Raw genomic sequence first — 16,826 nt, forward strand, 5'->3', positions numbered from 1 at the left:
TCTACCATGTTATTACAGACTTTTGTATATCCAGTAATTGACTACATTTATATTGGAAGATCTATTAATAGATGTAAAAGGACATTCATTAGTTACAAGAGATTTGGGTAGTAGGTAGAAAATTAATGCAAAAGGTACGTATGTGGGGGATGGGGTGTTTGGGAGGGGAAAATGCTGAAAAGGAGAAGAGAAATATGGGGGTGGGGATGTTTGAGGGGGTATGGTGAAAAGGAGAAGAGAAATAAGGGGTGGGGATGTTTGAGGGGGTATGCTGAAAAGGAGAAGAGAAATAAGGGGTGGGGATGTTTGAGGGGGTATGCTGAAAAGGAGAAGAGAAATATGGGGGTGGGGGTGTTTGAGGGGGTATGCTGAAAAGGAGAAGAGAAATAAGGGGTGGGGATGTTTGAGGGGGTATGCTGAAAAGGAGAAGAGAAATAAGGGGTGGGGATGTTTGAGGGGGTATGCTGAAAAGGAGAAGAGAAATATGGGGGTGGGGGTGTTTGAGGGGGTATGCTGAAAAGGAGAAGAGAAATAAGGGGTGGGGATGTTTGAGGGGGTATGCTGAAAAGGAGAAGAGAAATAAGGGGTGGGGATGTTTGAGGGGGTATGCTGAAAAGGAGAAGAGAAATATTGGGGTGGGGATGTTTGAGGGGGTATGCTGAAAAGGAGAAGAGAAATATGGGGGTGGGGATGTTTGAGGGGGTATGCTGAAAAGGAGAAGAGAAATATTGGGGTGGGGATGTTTGAGGGGGTATGCTGAAAAGGAGAAGAGAAATATGGGGTGGGGGTGTTTGAGGGGGTATGCTGAAAAGGAGAAGAGAAGTATGGGGGTGGGGATGTTTGAGGGGGTGTGCTGAAAAGGAGAAGAGAGAAATATGGGGGGGGGATGTTTGAGGGGGTATGCTGAAAAGGAGAAGAGAAATATGGGGTGTGGGATGTTTGAGGGGGTATGGTGAAAAGGAGAAGAGAAATATTGGGGTGGGGATGTTTGAGGGGGATGGTGAAAAGGAGAAGAGAAATATTGGGGTGGGGATGTTTGAGGGGGTGTGCTGAAAAGGAGAAGAGAAATATTGGGGTGGGAATGTTTGAGGGGGTATGCTGAAAAGGAGAAGAGAAATAAGGGGTGGGGATGTTTGAGGGGGTATGCTGAAAAGGAGAAGAGAAATATTGGGGGTGGGGATGTTTGAGGGGGTACGCTGAAAAGGAGAAGAGAAATATGGGGGTGGGGATGTTTGAGGGGGTACGCTGAAAAGGAGAAGAGAAATATTGGGGTGGGAATGTTTGAGGGGGTATGCTGAAAAGGAGAAGAGAAATAAGGGGTGGGGATGTTTGAGGGGGTATGCTGAAAAGGAGAAGAGAAATATGGGGGTGGGGGTGTTTGAGGGGGTATGCTGAAAAGGAGAAGAGAAATATTGGGGTGGGGATGTTTGAGGGGGTATGCTGAAAAGGAGAAGAGAAATAAGGGGTGGGGATGTTTGAGGGGGTATGCTGAAAAGGAGAAGAGAAATATTGGGGTGGGAATGTTTGAGGGGGTATGCTGAAAAGGAGAAGAGAAATAAGGGGTGGGGATGTTTGAGGGGGTATGCTGAAAAGGAGAAGAGAAATAAGGGGTGGGGATGTTTGAGGGGGTATGCTGAAAAGGAGAAGAGAAATATTGGGGTGGGAATGTTTGAGGGGGTATGCTGAAAAGGAGAAGAGAAATATTGGGGTGGGAATGTTTGAGGGGTATGCTGAAAAGGAGAAGAGAAATAAGGGGTGGGGATGTTTGAGGGGGTATGCTGAAAAGGAGAAGAGAAATATGGGGGTGGGAATGTTTGAGGGGGTATGCTGAAAAGGAGAAGAGAAATAAGGGGTGGGGATGTTTGAGGGGGTATGCTGAAAAGGAGAAGAGAAATAAGGGGTGGGGATGTTTGAGGGGGTATGCTGAAAAGGAGAAGAGAAATATGGGGGTGGGGGTGTTTGAGGGGGTATGCTGAAAAGGAGAAGAGAAATATGGGGGTGGGGGTGTTTGAGGGGGTATGCTGAAAAGGAGAAGAGAAATATGGGGGTGGGAATGTTTGAGGGGGTAATGCTGAAAAGGAGAAGAGAAATATGGGGGTGGGGATGTTTGAGGGGGTATGCTGAAAAGGAGAAGAGAAATATGGGGGTGGGGGTGTTTGAGGGGGTATGCTGAAAAGGAGAAGAGAAATATTGGGGTGGGGGTGTTTGAGGGGGTATGCTGAAAAGGAGAAGAGAAATATTGGGGTGGGGGTGTTTGAGGGGTATGCTGAAAAGGAGAAGAGAAATAAGGGTGGGGATGTTTGAGGGGGTATGCTGAAAAGGAGAAGAGAAATATGGGGGTGGGGGATGTTTGAGGGGGTATGCTGAAAAGGAGAAGAGAAATAGGGGGTGGGGATGTTTGAGGGGGTATGCTGAAAAGGAGAAGAGAAATATTGGGGTGGGGGTGTTTGAGGGGGTATGCTGAAAAGGAGAAGAGAAATATGGGGTGGGGGTGTTTGAGGGGGTATGCTGAAAAGGAGAAGAGAAATATGGGGGTGGGAATGTTTGAGGAGGTATGCTGAAAAGGAGAAGAGAAATATGGGGGTGGGAATGTTTGAGGGGTATGCTGAAAAGGAGAAGAGAAATATGGGGGGTGGGATGTTTGAGGGGGTATGCTGAAAAGGAGAAGAGAAATATGGGGGTGGGGATGTTTGAGGGGGTATGCTGAAAAGGAGAAGAGAAATATGGGGGTGGGGGTGTTTGAGGGGGGTATGCTGAAAAGGAGAGAGAAATATGGGGGGTGGGGATGTTTGAGGGGGGTATGCTGAAAAGGAGAAGAGAAATATGGGGGTGGGGATGTTTGAGGGGGTATGCTGAAAAGGAGAAAGAAATATTGGGGTGGGTGTTTGAGGGGGTTGGGGTAGGGTTGGGGTGTTTGAGGGGGTATGCTGAAAAGGAGAAGAGAAATATGGGGGTGGGAATGTTTGAGGGGGTATGCTGAAAAGGAGAAGAGAACAATGGGGTGGGGATGTTTGAGGGGGTATGCTGAAAAGGAGAAGAGAAATATGGGGTGGGGGGTTTTTGAGGGGGTATGCTGAAAAGGAGAAGAGAAATATGGGGGTGGGAATGTTTGAGGGGGTATGCTGAAAAGGAGAAGAGAAATATGGGGGTGGGGATGTTTGAGGGGGTATGCTGAAAAGGAGAAGAGAAATATGGGGGTGGGGGTGTTTGAGGGGGTATGCTGAAAAGGAGAAGGGAAATATTGGGGTGGGGATGTTTGAGGGGGTATGCTGAAAAGGAGAAGAGAAATATTGGGGTGGGGATGTTTGAGGGGGTATGCTGAAAAGGAGAAGAGAAATATTGGGGTGGGGATGTTTGAGGGGGTATGCTGAAAAGGAGAAGAGAAATAAGGGGTGGGGATGTTTGAGGGGGTATGCTGAAAAGGAGAAGAGAAATATGGGGGTGGGGGTGTTTGAGGGGGTATGCTGAAAAGGAGAAGAGAAATAAGGGGTGGGGATGTTTGAGGGGGTATGCTGAAAAGGAGAAGAGAAATATGGGGGTGGGGATGTTTGAGGGGGTATGCTGAAAAGGAGAAGAGAAATAAGGGGTGGGGATGTTTAAGGGGGGTATGCTGAAAAGGAGAAGAGAAAATATTGGGGTGGGGATGTTTGAGGGGGTATGCTGAAAAGGAGAAGAGAAATATTGGGGTGGGGATGTTTGAGGGGGTATGCTGAAAAGGAGAAGAGAAATATTGGGGTGGGGATGTTTGAGGGGGTATGCTGAAAAGGAGAAGAGAAATATGGGGGTGGGGGTGTTTGAGGGGGTATGCTGAAAAGGAGAAGAGAAATATTGGGGTGGTGATGTTTGAGGGGGTATGCTGAAAAGGAGAAGAGAAATATGGGGTGTGGGGATGTTTGAGGGGGTATGCTGAAAAGGAGAAGAGAAATATTGGGGTGGGGATGTTTGAGGGGGTATGCTGAAAAGGAGAAGAGAAATAGGGGGGTGGGGATGTTTGAGGGGGTATGGTGAAAAGGAGAAGAGAAATATGGGGGTGGGGATGTTTGAGGGGGTATGCTGAAAAGGAGAAGAGAAGTAGGTATGTGGGGGTTGAGGTGTTTGGGAGGGGGATCGCTGTCATGGAGAAGAGAAGTGTGAGGGTGTGGTTTTTGGAAGCTAGGGAAAATGCTGGGATTTGACTGAGGATGAATGTCTAAAAATAAAAGTTTACACCTAGCCAGGATTAAAATTCCTCTTTGGATGTTCATATGGATTGCACATCATTATAGCATATGTGTTTACTGTAGAATCATGTAAACATTTCTATATTAAGTCTTTATTTGTTAAAATAGACATAACTGTCAGAGGTAAACAATTGACTGGGCATGTATAGAAATACAGGGAAAATACACATAGGGTTCCTGTCGAGTGCCTCAACCTGGAATCGAACCTGGTTCTCCAGGGTGAAAAACTTTGGCTCTAGCGACTGATCATGAGCCAAAGAAGCAAAATGCTCACCTTTTTAATTTTTCTCTTTTAGGTATGATTTATTTTAAAATGAATTAGTTGTACATTTTAAAATCCAGATGTGAAAAACAAGATGGCTCAAAACTGAAGTATTTTATAAAAAATAATCGAATGAAGAGGCATGTATCGTGATGGGTATCGTATCGGAGTACTGGTGTATCATTACAACCCTAATGTGTGTTTTGATATTATACCATCTGTAGGGTTAGTATAGATGGGGTGTTTACAGCAGATAGCAACAGGACTGAACTTGTAAACTGAATCAGTAATTTCTAATTCTCCTGTTTATAATTTTTAAGTTTTGCCAATCATAGAGAACTCAAGCTCATAACTCTATCTTTTAACCCCATCAGATGGTGGACTATTCAAATCATCTTTTGTCTGTGGTTCGTGGTCCGCGCTTCTGTCAGTCTGTCTGTCCTTTAAGAATTCTTGATACCGCTATTTCTAAGTAAGTACAAAAGGGATCTTTTTTCAAATTTCATATGTAGGTTCCCCTAGGGCCCTAGTTGTGCATATTGCATTTTTGGACTGATCAGTCATTAAGATGGCCGCCAGTCAGCCATCTTGGATTTTGATAGTTAAAGTTTGTCATCGTTATTTCTCAGAAAGTTTTGAAGGGATTTTTCTCAAATTTCATGTGTAGGTTCCCCTAGAGCCCTAGTTGTTTAATTCCATTTTGGAAGCAATCAGTCAACAAGATGGCCATCAAGCAGCCATCTTGGATTTTGATAGTTAAAGTTTATTACCACTATTTCTCAGAAAGTAATGAAGGGACATTTTTCAAATTTCATGTGTAGGTTCCACTAGGGCCCTAGTAGTGCATATTGCATTTTGGGACCGATCAATCAACAAGATGGCTGACCAGCCGCCATCTTTAATTTTGATAGCTGAAGGTTGTTATACCGCTATTTCTCGGAGACGTTTTTGGAGTGAACGATCAACAAATAAGATGGCTGAAAGACCGCCATCATGGATATGATAGTTTAAGTTTAAAAAGCAGAGAAAAGATCTCTCTTTCAATTGTCATACAAAGATCATTCTTTGGTGGGGGCCAAGATCTCTCTGGGATCTCTTGTTATAATTAAGATAATGTAGTTATTGTCAATGCAGTCTCAGTTGTAAACTATATCTATACATGTATAGCTTCCATACTTTTGTTAAAGCTTGGTAAGGTGTATAACTGTATTATTTACATTTATACAGCGGCCTCCAGGTGATGTGTATAAAGGTGGACTTATGGGATAAAAAGGCTGCTATGGTAACACTTTCGATGTTCAACTACAGTATTATTACTATTACCAGTAAAAATTATTGAACTTGTTTGATAAATTTCATATTACAGAGTCACTAATGTAAGATTCTATTTTTCACATAAATTCTATAAATAGAAATATAAATCAAACTTTTAATTTTGTCTCTATATAAACAGTTGAAATCAAGCTCTGATGTGACTTTTCCATCTACAGAGACAATAATGCGATGTCATATATAGATTATTGCATTAAAATTATATGTAACATCATAATAGTGTTATTACACATGTCTTAAGATATGGCTGTATTTGATATGGCTGGATAGGCAAGTTTTGTGATGAATAAGATTGTAAGTTTAATACAGAATCATTGTACATTATCTATTTTCCAGTATAAGTTCAGAGAACTGATTCTGGATATCAAAAAGGGGAGAGTTAAAATTCAGGCCCTTTCAACTTTTTGCACTTAACTCATTCGCCCCTGAAGACACATTTAGGCTAATCTGAATCTGACTAAATCAGTCAATTATGACATTTCAGGAGTGAATTAGTTAAATCACCTGTCCAAAGATCCTGATAAGAATAGAAACAGACCCATTGCGCACTTGTATTGTTACATTTATATTTCTGCTGGATTTCACAAAAACTGATAGAGCGGTATGGGACTTCAGGCAGAAGAGATAGAAAAAAATCAGGTACTGCTGGTCTTATCATTGAAAACTGGTTTGATAATGTGAACATGCGGTGAAGCGTTCTCTTCTTGGATGGCTATCTATAACCACACTAAGCAATTGCTTGTTGTAGAATCGGCCACCCGGGTAAGAATGCATGTTGGTACAATAAGAATAACAGCTAGTCGTTCATACTGCACACGAGTCAGTGAGCTCTTTAGATCATCAAATCTTCTCCACTAAGGTTTACCTGCTCAATACCTATGGAGCTCACTTACACATTAAAGTCATTGAGATAAGTGAAAACGATAGGTGACTTATCTGTTGTGGTATGTATATACTAGGTATAGAATGATTAATGTATTGTACAACGAATTAATGAGAAAAAAGGATAGCTTTTTAAAGTGAACAGTCGGGCAAGGATGGCTAAAGTCGGTAAAAATGGTGTGAATGTATCCAGTATAATTTCTTATGAAATAGAAAAATAAAATCTCTCGCCAAAATCTGTCTGCGTACGAAGAAATTAATTTAAAGTATAGGAATCCTAAAACGTCCTCCCGGCTGACTATGTGTGTGGTTACATTTACACGCAGCCTCGCTTTCACTGCTTTCAACTTTCCTTTACTTTAATGGTCAGAACTGGGAAACGTAAGCAGAACTTGGCCGCAAACTTATAGCTTTTTAAGGTCAGTATATTTCGATGGAGCAGTTTGTGTTCACATAGCTGTTGTTGTTGGGAACATAAGAATGCATTGCAGATTGGCTTCTTCTAGGGCAAGGTCATGGGATTTCAAGGTCGTAGATTAATGCTAGAGTCTGATAAGTAGCTTATCTTCCCTGGTATAATCTGGCCATTATGAATATTATGTCATCTAATAACTGTTCATGTTTATGTAGCTAAAATTACTTCAAATTGTGATTTATATTTATAAAGCTTATAGTATGCATATTATTATACAAACCTGAAAAGATACAAATCTCATGGAAACATTGAAGTATTTTACTGAACATTTTCATTTACTTTACGGTAAACCTTTATGAGTCCTGTGTAGTGGTTTGTGGAGAATTATATGATTCAATATCAGAAAATATACAGTATTTTCCTTTTAGAGGTAGCTGTATCCTTTTTGATATAACCAAATCATTATTTTGTACCCTTAGTGAATGTTATAATTCATTATTTAATTCTTTGAAACTGGGCCAGACTGGTGACATTGATTTTTGATCCGCTGCTAGTCAATTGGACTTAAAAACCCCAAATTTTACTAGTCCCAACTATTTTATCACTATAATCCAATACAGCTTTTGCTTCAGCGCTGCAGTCATCATCAGTTCACAATTTTTTACCCAAAGTACAGTCTGGATGTGTTCGTGAACACAAATTCTCACAAAATGATGCATCCGGACTGAAATAATCACATACAAGAATGTACTCAAAATGTGTTGAAAAATGCAACTAACCACCGCTCTTGTAAATATAATATTTTATACTGATTTTAATCGGGTGGGGATGCACTAATAGGTTTGGACTAGTTCATTACAATTGGCACTAGTCTGGCCGTAAAATTACTAATTATGGGCATCAGACTACTATTCATGGGCTTAAAGTCACAGACATGGAAGGCTTCGGGCCAGGTGAGCTTATGTCATGGCGCGGCGTCCGTCCGTCCGTCCGTAACCATTTCCTTTAAATCGATACTAGTCATAGAGTTCTCCATGGATTGTAACCAAATTTGGCCACAAACATCCTTGGGTGAAGGGGAACAGAACTTGTATAAATTTTGGCTCTGACCCCCAGGGGACAGGAGGGGTGGGGCCCAATAGGGGAAATAGAGGTAAATCCTATAAATCGCTACTTGTCTTAGAGTTCTGCATGGATTGTAACCAAATTTGGCCACAAACATCCTTGGGGGTAGGGGAACAGAACTTGTATAAAGTTAGGCTCTGACCCCCGGGGGCATGAGGGGCGGGGCCCAATAGGGGAAATAGAGGTAAATCCTATAAATCGCTACTTGTCCTAGAGTTCTGCATGGATTGTAACCAAATTTGGCCACAAACATCCTTGGGGGAAGGGGAACAGAACTTGTATAAATTTTGGCTCTGACCCCCTGGGGGCAGGAGGGGTGGGGCCCAATAGGGGATTTAGAGGTTAATATTAAAATTCCTTCAGAAAAGAAACAATGAACTTGTATTCAGAACATCACTTGGCATTACAGACCAGGTGAGCGATACAGGCCCTCTGGGCCTCTTGTTATATGATTTTAATTGTTATCCAGTTCTCACCTGTTCTATGTATTATTGGCCTTTATGTTACTACTAAAACAGATGTATAGGAACTAACGACTGCATCCATGTCTATCTCTCAATAAAAACACATATGGCTCTGACAAAACAAGTCAGGACCCTGAAGCTGCCGACATTCTGAAGATTATATTTCTTTCGTAATCAATATGAGAAGGTATCGAGTTTTATAAAGAATCATACTTACTTTGAATCATAGTGTCAGATATCTTTACATTAATATAATGTGTATTGTTGTACTGGTGTTCGTCACACATGTTTCATATAGTCGACAAAACATGTCATTATGCTCACTGTGTTGGTAGCTATAAGTATGAACCTTACACTGTGTTGGTAGCTATAAGTATGAACCTTACACTGTGTTGGTAGCTATAAGTATGAACCTTACACTGTGTTGGTAGCTATAAGTATGAACCTTACACTGTGTTGGTAGCTATAAGTATGAACCTTACACTGTGTTGGTAGCTATAAGTATGAACCTTACACTGTGTTGGTAGCTATAAGTATGAACCTTACACTGTGATGGTAGTTTAAGTTACGAACCTTACACTGTGTTGGTAGCTATAAGTATGAACCTTACACTGTGTTGGTAGCTATAGGTATGAACCTTACACTGTGTTGGTAGCTATAAGTATGAACCTTACACTGTGATGGTAGTTTAAGTACGAACCTTACACTGTGTTGGTAGCTATAAGTATGAACCTTACACTGTGTTGGTATCTATAAGTATGAACCTTACACGGTGTTGGTATCTATAAGTATGGACCTTACACTGTGTTGGTAGCTATAAGTATGAACCTTACACTGTGATGGTAGTTATAAGTATGAACCTTACACTGTGTTTGTAGCTATAGGTATGAACCTTACACTGTGTTTGTAGCTATAAGTATGAACCTTACACTGTGTTTGGTAGCTATAAGTATGAACCTTACACTGTGTTGGTAGCTATAAGTATGAACCTTACACTGTGTTGGTAGCTATAAGTATGAACCTTACACTGTGTTGGTAGCTATAAGTATGAACCTTACACTGTGTTGGTAGCTATAAGTACCTTACACTGTGTTGGTAGTATAAGTATGAACCTTACACTGTGTTGTATAATAACCTAATGGTGGTAGCTATAAGTATGAACCTTACACTGTGTTGGTAGCTATAAGTATGAACCTTACACTGTGTTGGTAGCTATAAGTATGAACCTTACACTGTGTTGGTATCTATAAGTATGAACCTTACACTGTGTTGGTAGCTATAAGTATGAACCTTACACTGTGTTGGTAGCTATAAGTATGAACCTTACACTGTGTTGGTAGCTATAAGTATGAACCTTACACTGTGTTGGTAGCTATAAGTATGAACCTTACACTGTGTTGGTAGCTATAAGTATGAACCTTACACTGTGTTGGTAGCTATAAGTATGAACCTTACACTGTGTTGGTAGCTATAAGTATGGACCTTACACTGTGTTGGTAGCTATAAGTATGGACCTTACACTGTGTTGGTAGCTATAAGTATGGACCTTACACTGTGTTGGTAGCTATAAGTATGAACCTTACACTGTGTTGGTAGCTATAAGTATGAACCTTACACTGTGTTGGTAGCTATAAGTATGGACCTTACACTGTGTTGGTAGCTATAAGTATGGACCTTACACTGTGTTGGTAGCTATAAGTATGAACCTTACACTGTGTTGGTAGCTATAGGTATGGACCTTACACTGTGTTGGTATCTATAAGTATGAACCTTACACTGTGTTGGTAGCTATAAGTATGAACCTTACACTGTGTTGGTAGCTATAGGTATGGACCTTACACTGTGTTGGTAGCTATAGGTATGGACCTTACACTGTGTTGGTAGCTATAAGTATGGACCTTACACTGTGTTGGTATCTATAAGTATGGACCTTACACTGTGTTGGTAGCTATAAGTATGAACCTTACACTGTGTTGGTAGCTATAAGTATGAACCTTACACTGTGTTGGTAGCTATAAGTATGAACCTTACACTGTGTTGGTATCTATAAGTATGGACCTTACACTGTGTTGGTAGCTATAAGTATGAACCTTACACTGTGTTGGTAGCTATAATAGTATGAACCTTACACTGTGTTGGTAGCTATAGTATGAACCTTACACTGTGTTGGTTAAGTATGACCTACTTGTTGTAGTATAAGTATGAACCTTACACTGTGTTGGTAGCTATAAAGTATGAACCTTACACTGTGTTGGTAGCTATAAGTATGAACCTTACACTGTGTTGGTAGCTATAAGTATGAACCTTACACTGTGTTGGTAGCTATAAGTATGAACCTTACACTGTGTTGGTAGCTATAAGTATGAACCTTACACTGTGTTGGTAGCTATAAGTATGAACCTTACACTGTGTTGGTAGCTATAAGTATGAACCTTACACTGTGTTTGTAGCTATAAGTATGAACCTTACACTGTGTTTGGTAGCTATAAGTATGAACCTTACACTGTGTTGGTAGCTATATGTATGAACCTTACACTGTCTTGGTAGCTATAAGTATGGACCTTACACTGTGTTGGTAGCTATAAGTATGAACCTTACACTGTGTTGGTAGCTATAAGTATGAACCTTACACTGTGTTGGTAGCTATAAGTATGAACCTTACACTGTGTTGGTAGCTATAAGTATGAACCTTACACTGTGTTGGTAGCTATAAGTATGAACCTTACACTGTGTTGGTAGCTATAAGTATGGACCTTACACTGTGTTGGTAGCTATAAGTATGAACCTTACACTGTGTTGGTAGCTATAAGTATGAACCTTACACTGTGTTTGGTAGCTATAAGTATGAACCTTACACTGTGTTGGTAGCTATAAGTATGAACCTTACACTGTGTTGGTAGCTATAAGTATGAACCTTACACTGTGTTGGTAGCTATAAGTATGAACCTTACACTGTGTTGGTAGCTATAAGTATAAACCTTACACTGTGTTGGTAGCTATAAGTATGAACCTTACACTGTGTTGGTAGCTATAAGTATGAACCTTACACTGTGTTGGTAGCTATAAGTATGAACCTTACACTGTGTTGGTAGCTATAAGTATGAACCTTACACTGTGTTGGTAGCTATAAGTATGAACCTTACACTGTGTTGGTAGCTATAAGTATGAACCTTACACTGTGTTGGTAGCTATAAGTATGAACCTTACACTGTGTTGGTAGCTATAAGTATGAACCTTACACTGTGTTGGTAGCTATAGTTGAACCTTACACTGTGTTGGTAGTTAAGTATGAACCTTACACTGTGTTGGTAGCTATAAGTATGAACCTTACACTGTGTTGGTAGCTATAAGTATGAACCTTACACTGTGTTGGTAGCTATAAGTATGAACCTTACACTGTGTTGGTAGCTATAAGTATGAACCTTACACTGTGTTGGTAGCTATAAGTATGAACCTTACACTGTGTTGGTAGCTATAAGTATGAACCTTACACTGTGTTGGTAGCTATAAGTATGAACCTTACACTGTGTTGGTAGCTATAAGTATGAACCTTACACTGTGTTGGTAGCTATAAGTATGAACCTTACACTGTGTTGGTAGCTATAAGTATGAACCTTACACTGTGTTGTGGTAGCTATAAGTATGAACCTTACACTGTGTTGGTAGCTATAAGTATGAACCTTACACTGTGTTGTAGCTATAAGTACGAACCTTACACTGTGTTTGTAGCTATAAGTATGAACCTTACACTGTGTTGGTAGCTATAAGTACGAACCTTACACTGTGTTTGTAGCTATAAGTATGAACCTTACACTGTGTTGGTAGCTATAAGTATGAACCTTACACTGTGTTGGTAGCTATAAGTATGAACCTTACACTGTGTTGGTAGCTATAAGTATGAACCTTACACTGTGTTGTAGCTATAAGTATGAACCTTACACTGTGTTGGTAGCTATAGTATGAACCTTACACTGTGTTTGTAGCTATAGGTATGGACCTTACACTGTGTTGGTAGCTATAAGTATGGACCTTACACTGTGTTGGTAGCTATAAGTATGAACCTTACACTGTGTTTGGTAGCTATAAGTATGACCTTACACTGTGTTGGTAGCTATAGTATGAACCTTACACTGTGTTGGTAGCTATAAGTATGAACCTTACACTGTGTTGGTAGCTATAGTATGGACCTTACACTGTTTGGTAGCTATAAGTATGGACCTTACACTGTGTTGGTAGCTATAAGTATGAACCTTACACTGTGTTGGTAGCTATAAGTATGAACCTTACACTGTGTTGGTAGCTATAAGTATGAACCTTACACTGTGTTGGTAGCTATAAGTATGAACCTTACACTGTGTTGGTAGCTATAAGTATGAACCTTACACTGTGTTGGTAGCTATAAGTATGAACCTTACACTGTGTTGGTAGCTATAAGTATGAACCTTACACTGTGTTGGTAGCTATAAGTATGAACCTTACACTGTGTTGGTAGCTATAAGTATGAACCTTACACTGTGTTGGTAGCTATAAGTATGAACCTTACACTGTGTTTGTAGCTATAAGTATGAACCTTACACTGTGTTGGTAGCTATAAGTATGAACCTTACACTGTGTTGGTAGCTATAAGTATGAACCTTACACTGTGTTGGTAGCTATAAGTATGAACCTTACACTGTGTTGGTAGCTATAAGTATGAACCTTACACTGTGTTGGTAGCTATAAGTATGAACCTTACACTGTGTTGGTAGCTATAAGTATGAACCTTACACTGTGTTTGTAGCTATAAGTATGGACCTTACACTGTGTTGGTAGCTATAAGTATGAACCTTACACTGTGTTGGTAGCTATAAGTATGAACCTTACACTGTGTTGGTAGCTATAAGTATGAACCTTACACTGTGTTGGTAGCTATAAGTATGAACCTTACACTGTGTTGGTAGCTATAAGTACGAACCTTACACTGTGTTTGTAGCTATAAGTATGAACCTTACACTGTGTTTGTAGCTATAGGTATGAACCTTACACTGTGTTGGTAGCTATAGGTATGAACCTTACACTGTGTTGGTAGCTATAAGTATGAACCTTGCACTGTGTTGGTATCTATAAGTATGGACCTTACACTGTGTTGGTAGCTATAAGTATGGACCTTACACTGTGTTGGTAGCTATAAGTATGAACCTTACACTGTGTTTGTAGCTATAAGTATGAACCTTACACTGTGTTGGTAGCTATAAGTATGAACCTTACACTGTGTTGGTAGCTATAAGTATGAACCTTACACTGTGTTGGTAGCTATAGGTATGAACCTTACACTGTGTTGGTAGCTATAAGTATGAACCTTACACTGTGTTGGTAGCTATAAGTATGAACCTTACACTGTGTTGGTAGCTATAAGTACATGTATGAATCTTACACTGTGTTGGTAGCTATAAGTATAACCTTACACTGTGTTGGTAGCTATAAGTATGAACCTTACACTGTGTTGGTAGCTATAAGTATGAACCTTACACTGTGTTGGTAGCGATAAGTATGAACCTTACACTGTGTTGGTAGCTATAGGTATGAACCTTACACTGTGTTGGTAGCTATAAGTATGAACCTTACACTGTGTTTGTAGCTATAAGTATGAACCTTACACTGTGTTTGTAGCTATAAGTATGAACCTTACACTGTGTTGGTAGCTATAAGTATGAACCTTACACTGTGTTGGTAGCTATAGGTATGAACCTTACACTGTGTTGGTAGCTATAAGTATGAACCTTACACTGTGTTGGTAGCTATAAGTATGGACCTTACACTGTGTTGGTAGCTATAAGTATGAACCTTGCACTGTGTTGGTAGCTATAAGTATGAACCTTACACTGTGTTGGTAGCTATAAGTATGAACCTTACACTGTGTTGGTAGCGATAAGTATGGACCTTACACTGTTTTGGTAGCTATAAGTATGAACCTTTCACTGTGTTTGTAGCTATAAGTATGAACCTTACACTGTGTTGGTAGCGATAAGTATGAACCTTACAATGTGTTGGTAGTTTCAGTATGAACCTTACACTGTGTTGGTAGTTTTAAGTACGAACCTTACACTGTGTTGGTAGCTATAAGTATGAACCTTACACTGTGTTGGTAGCTATAAGTATGAACCTTACACTGTGTTGGTAGCTATAAGTATGAACCTTACACTGTGTTGGTAGCTATAAGTATGAACCTTACACTGTGTTGGTAGCTATAAGTATGGACCTTACACTGTGTTGGTAGCTATAAGTATGAACCTTACACTGTGTTGGTAGCTATAAGTATGAACCTTACACTGTGTTGGTGGCTATAGGTATGGACCTTACACTGTGTTGGTAGCTATAAGTATGGACCTTACACTGTGTTGGTAGCTATAAGTATGAACCTTACACTGTGTTGGTAGCTATAGGTATGGACCCTTACACTGTGTTGGTAGCTATAAGTATGGACCTTACACTGTGTTGGTAGCTATAAGTATGGACCTTACACTGTGTTGGTAGCTATAAGTATGAACCTTACACTGTGTTGGTAGCTATAAGTATGAACCTTACACTGTGTTGGTAGCTATAAGTATGAACCTTACACTGTGTTGGTAGCTATAGGTATGAACCTTACACTGTGTTGGTAGCTATAAGTATGAACCTTACACTGTGTTGGTAGCTATAAGTATGAACCTTACACTGTGTTGGTAGCTATAAGTATGAACCTTACACTGTGTTTGTAGCTATAAGTACATGTATGAACCTTACACTGTGTTGGTAGCTATAAGTATGAACCTTACACTGTGTTGGTAGCTATAAGTATGAACCTTACACTGTGTTGGTAGCGATAAGTATGAACCTTTCACTGTGTTTGTAGCTATAAGTATGAACCTTACACTGTGTTGGTAGCGATAAGTATGAACCTTACAATGTGTTGGTAGTTTCAGTACGAACCTTACACTGTGTTGGTAGTTTAAGTACGAACCTTACACTGTGTTGGTAGCTATAAGTATGAACCTTACACTGTTTTGGTAGCTATAAGTACGAACCTTACACTGTGTTGGTAGCTATAAGTATGAACCTTACACTGTGTTTGTAGCTATAGGTATGAACCTTACACTGTGTTGGTAGCTATAAGTATGAACCTTACACTGTGTTGGTAGCTATAAGTATGAACCTTACACTGTGTTTGTAGCTTTAAATATGGACCTTACACTGCTATGTGACCTTACACTGTGTTGTAGCTATAAGTATGGACCTTACATGGAGCTATAGTATGGACCTTACACTGTGTTGGTAGCTATAAGTATGGACCTTACACTGTGTTGGTAGCTATAAGTATGGACCTTACACTGTGTTGGTAGGTATAAGTATGAACCTTACACTGTGTTGGTAGCTATAAGTATGAACCTTACACTGTGTTGGTAGCTATAAGTATGAACCTTACACTGTGTTTGTAGCTATAAGTATGAACCTTACACTGTGTTGGTAGCTATAAGTATGAACCTTACACTGTGTTGGTAGCTATAAGTATGAACCTTACACTGTGTTTGTAGCTATAGGTATGAACCTTACACTGTGTTTGTAGCTATAGGTATGAACCTTACACTGTGTTGGTAGCTATAAGTATGAACCTTACACTGTGTTGGTAGCTATAAGTATGAACCTTACACTGTGTTTGTAGCTATAAGTATGAACCTTACACTGTGTTGGTAGCGATAAGTATGAACCTTACATTGTGTTGGTAGTTTCAGTACGAACCTTACACTGTGTTGGTAGTTTAAGTACGAACCTTACACTGTGTTGGTAGCTATAAGTATGAACCTTACATTGTGTTTGTAGCTATAAGTATGAACCTTACACTGTGTTGGTAGTTTAAGTATGAACCTTACATTGTGTTGGTAGCGATAAGTACCGTCTGAAGGTCACCAGATGCGTGTATACACTTGTATCTGGGTAATGAAAAGATCATTGAAATTTGATTGTGTTTTTCTAAAATTCGGTTAAATACATATTGATCTAAAGGCTTGTCCATCCTATGATTATATTAAAGTCTACTGGTAGGTGTAAAGTAGGTAAATAATGGAAGGCTTTCAGTAGTTATGGAACAGAGAGGCACAATGGTGATCCAC

General features: G+C 39.9%; 1 protein-coding gene across 1 annotated transcript in view; it reads left to right on the top strand.

The window, feature by feature from the left end:
- LOC138332246 (sodium- and chloride-dependent GABA transporter ine-like) overlaps window positions 1-16,826 on the top strand; it is a 143,223-nt gene that overhangs the window by 73,214 nt on the left and 53,183 nt on the right. The window lies entirely within an intron of this gene.

This window comes from Argopecten irradians, chromosome 9 (assembly GCF_041381155.1).
Source record: "Argopecten irradians isolate NY chromosome 9, Ai_NY, whole genome shotgun sequence".
Classification (NCBI taxonomy): Eukaryota; Metazoa; Mollusca; class Bivalvia; order Pectinida; family Pectinidae; genus Argopecten; species Argopecten irradians.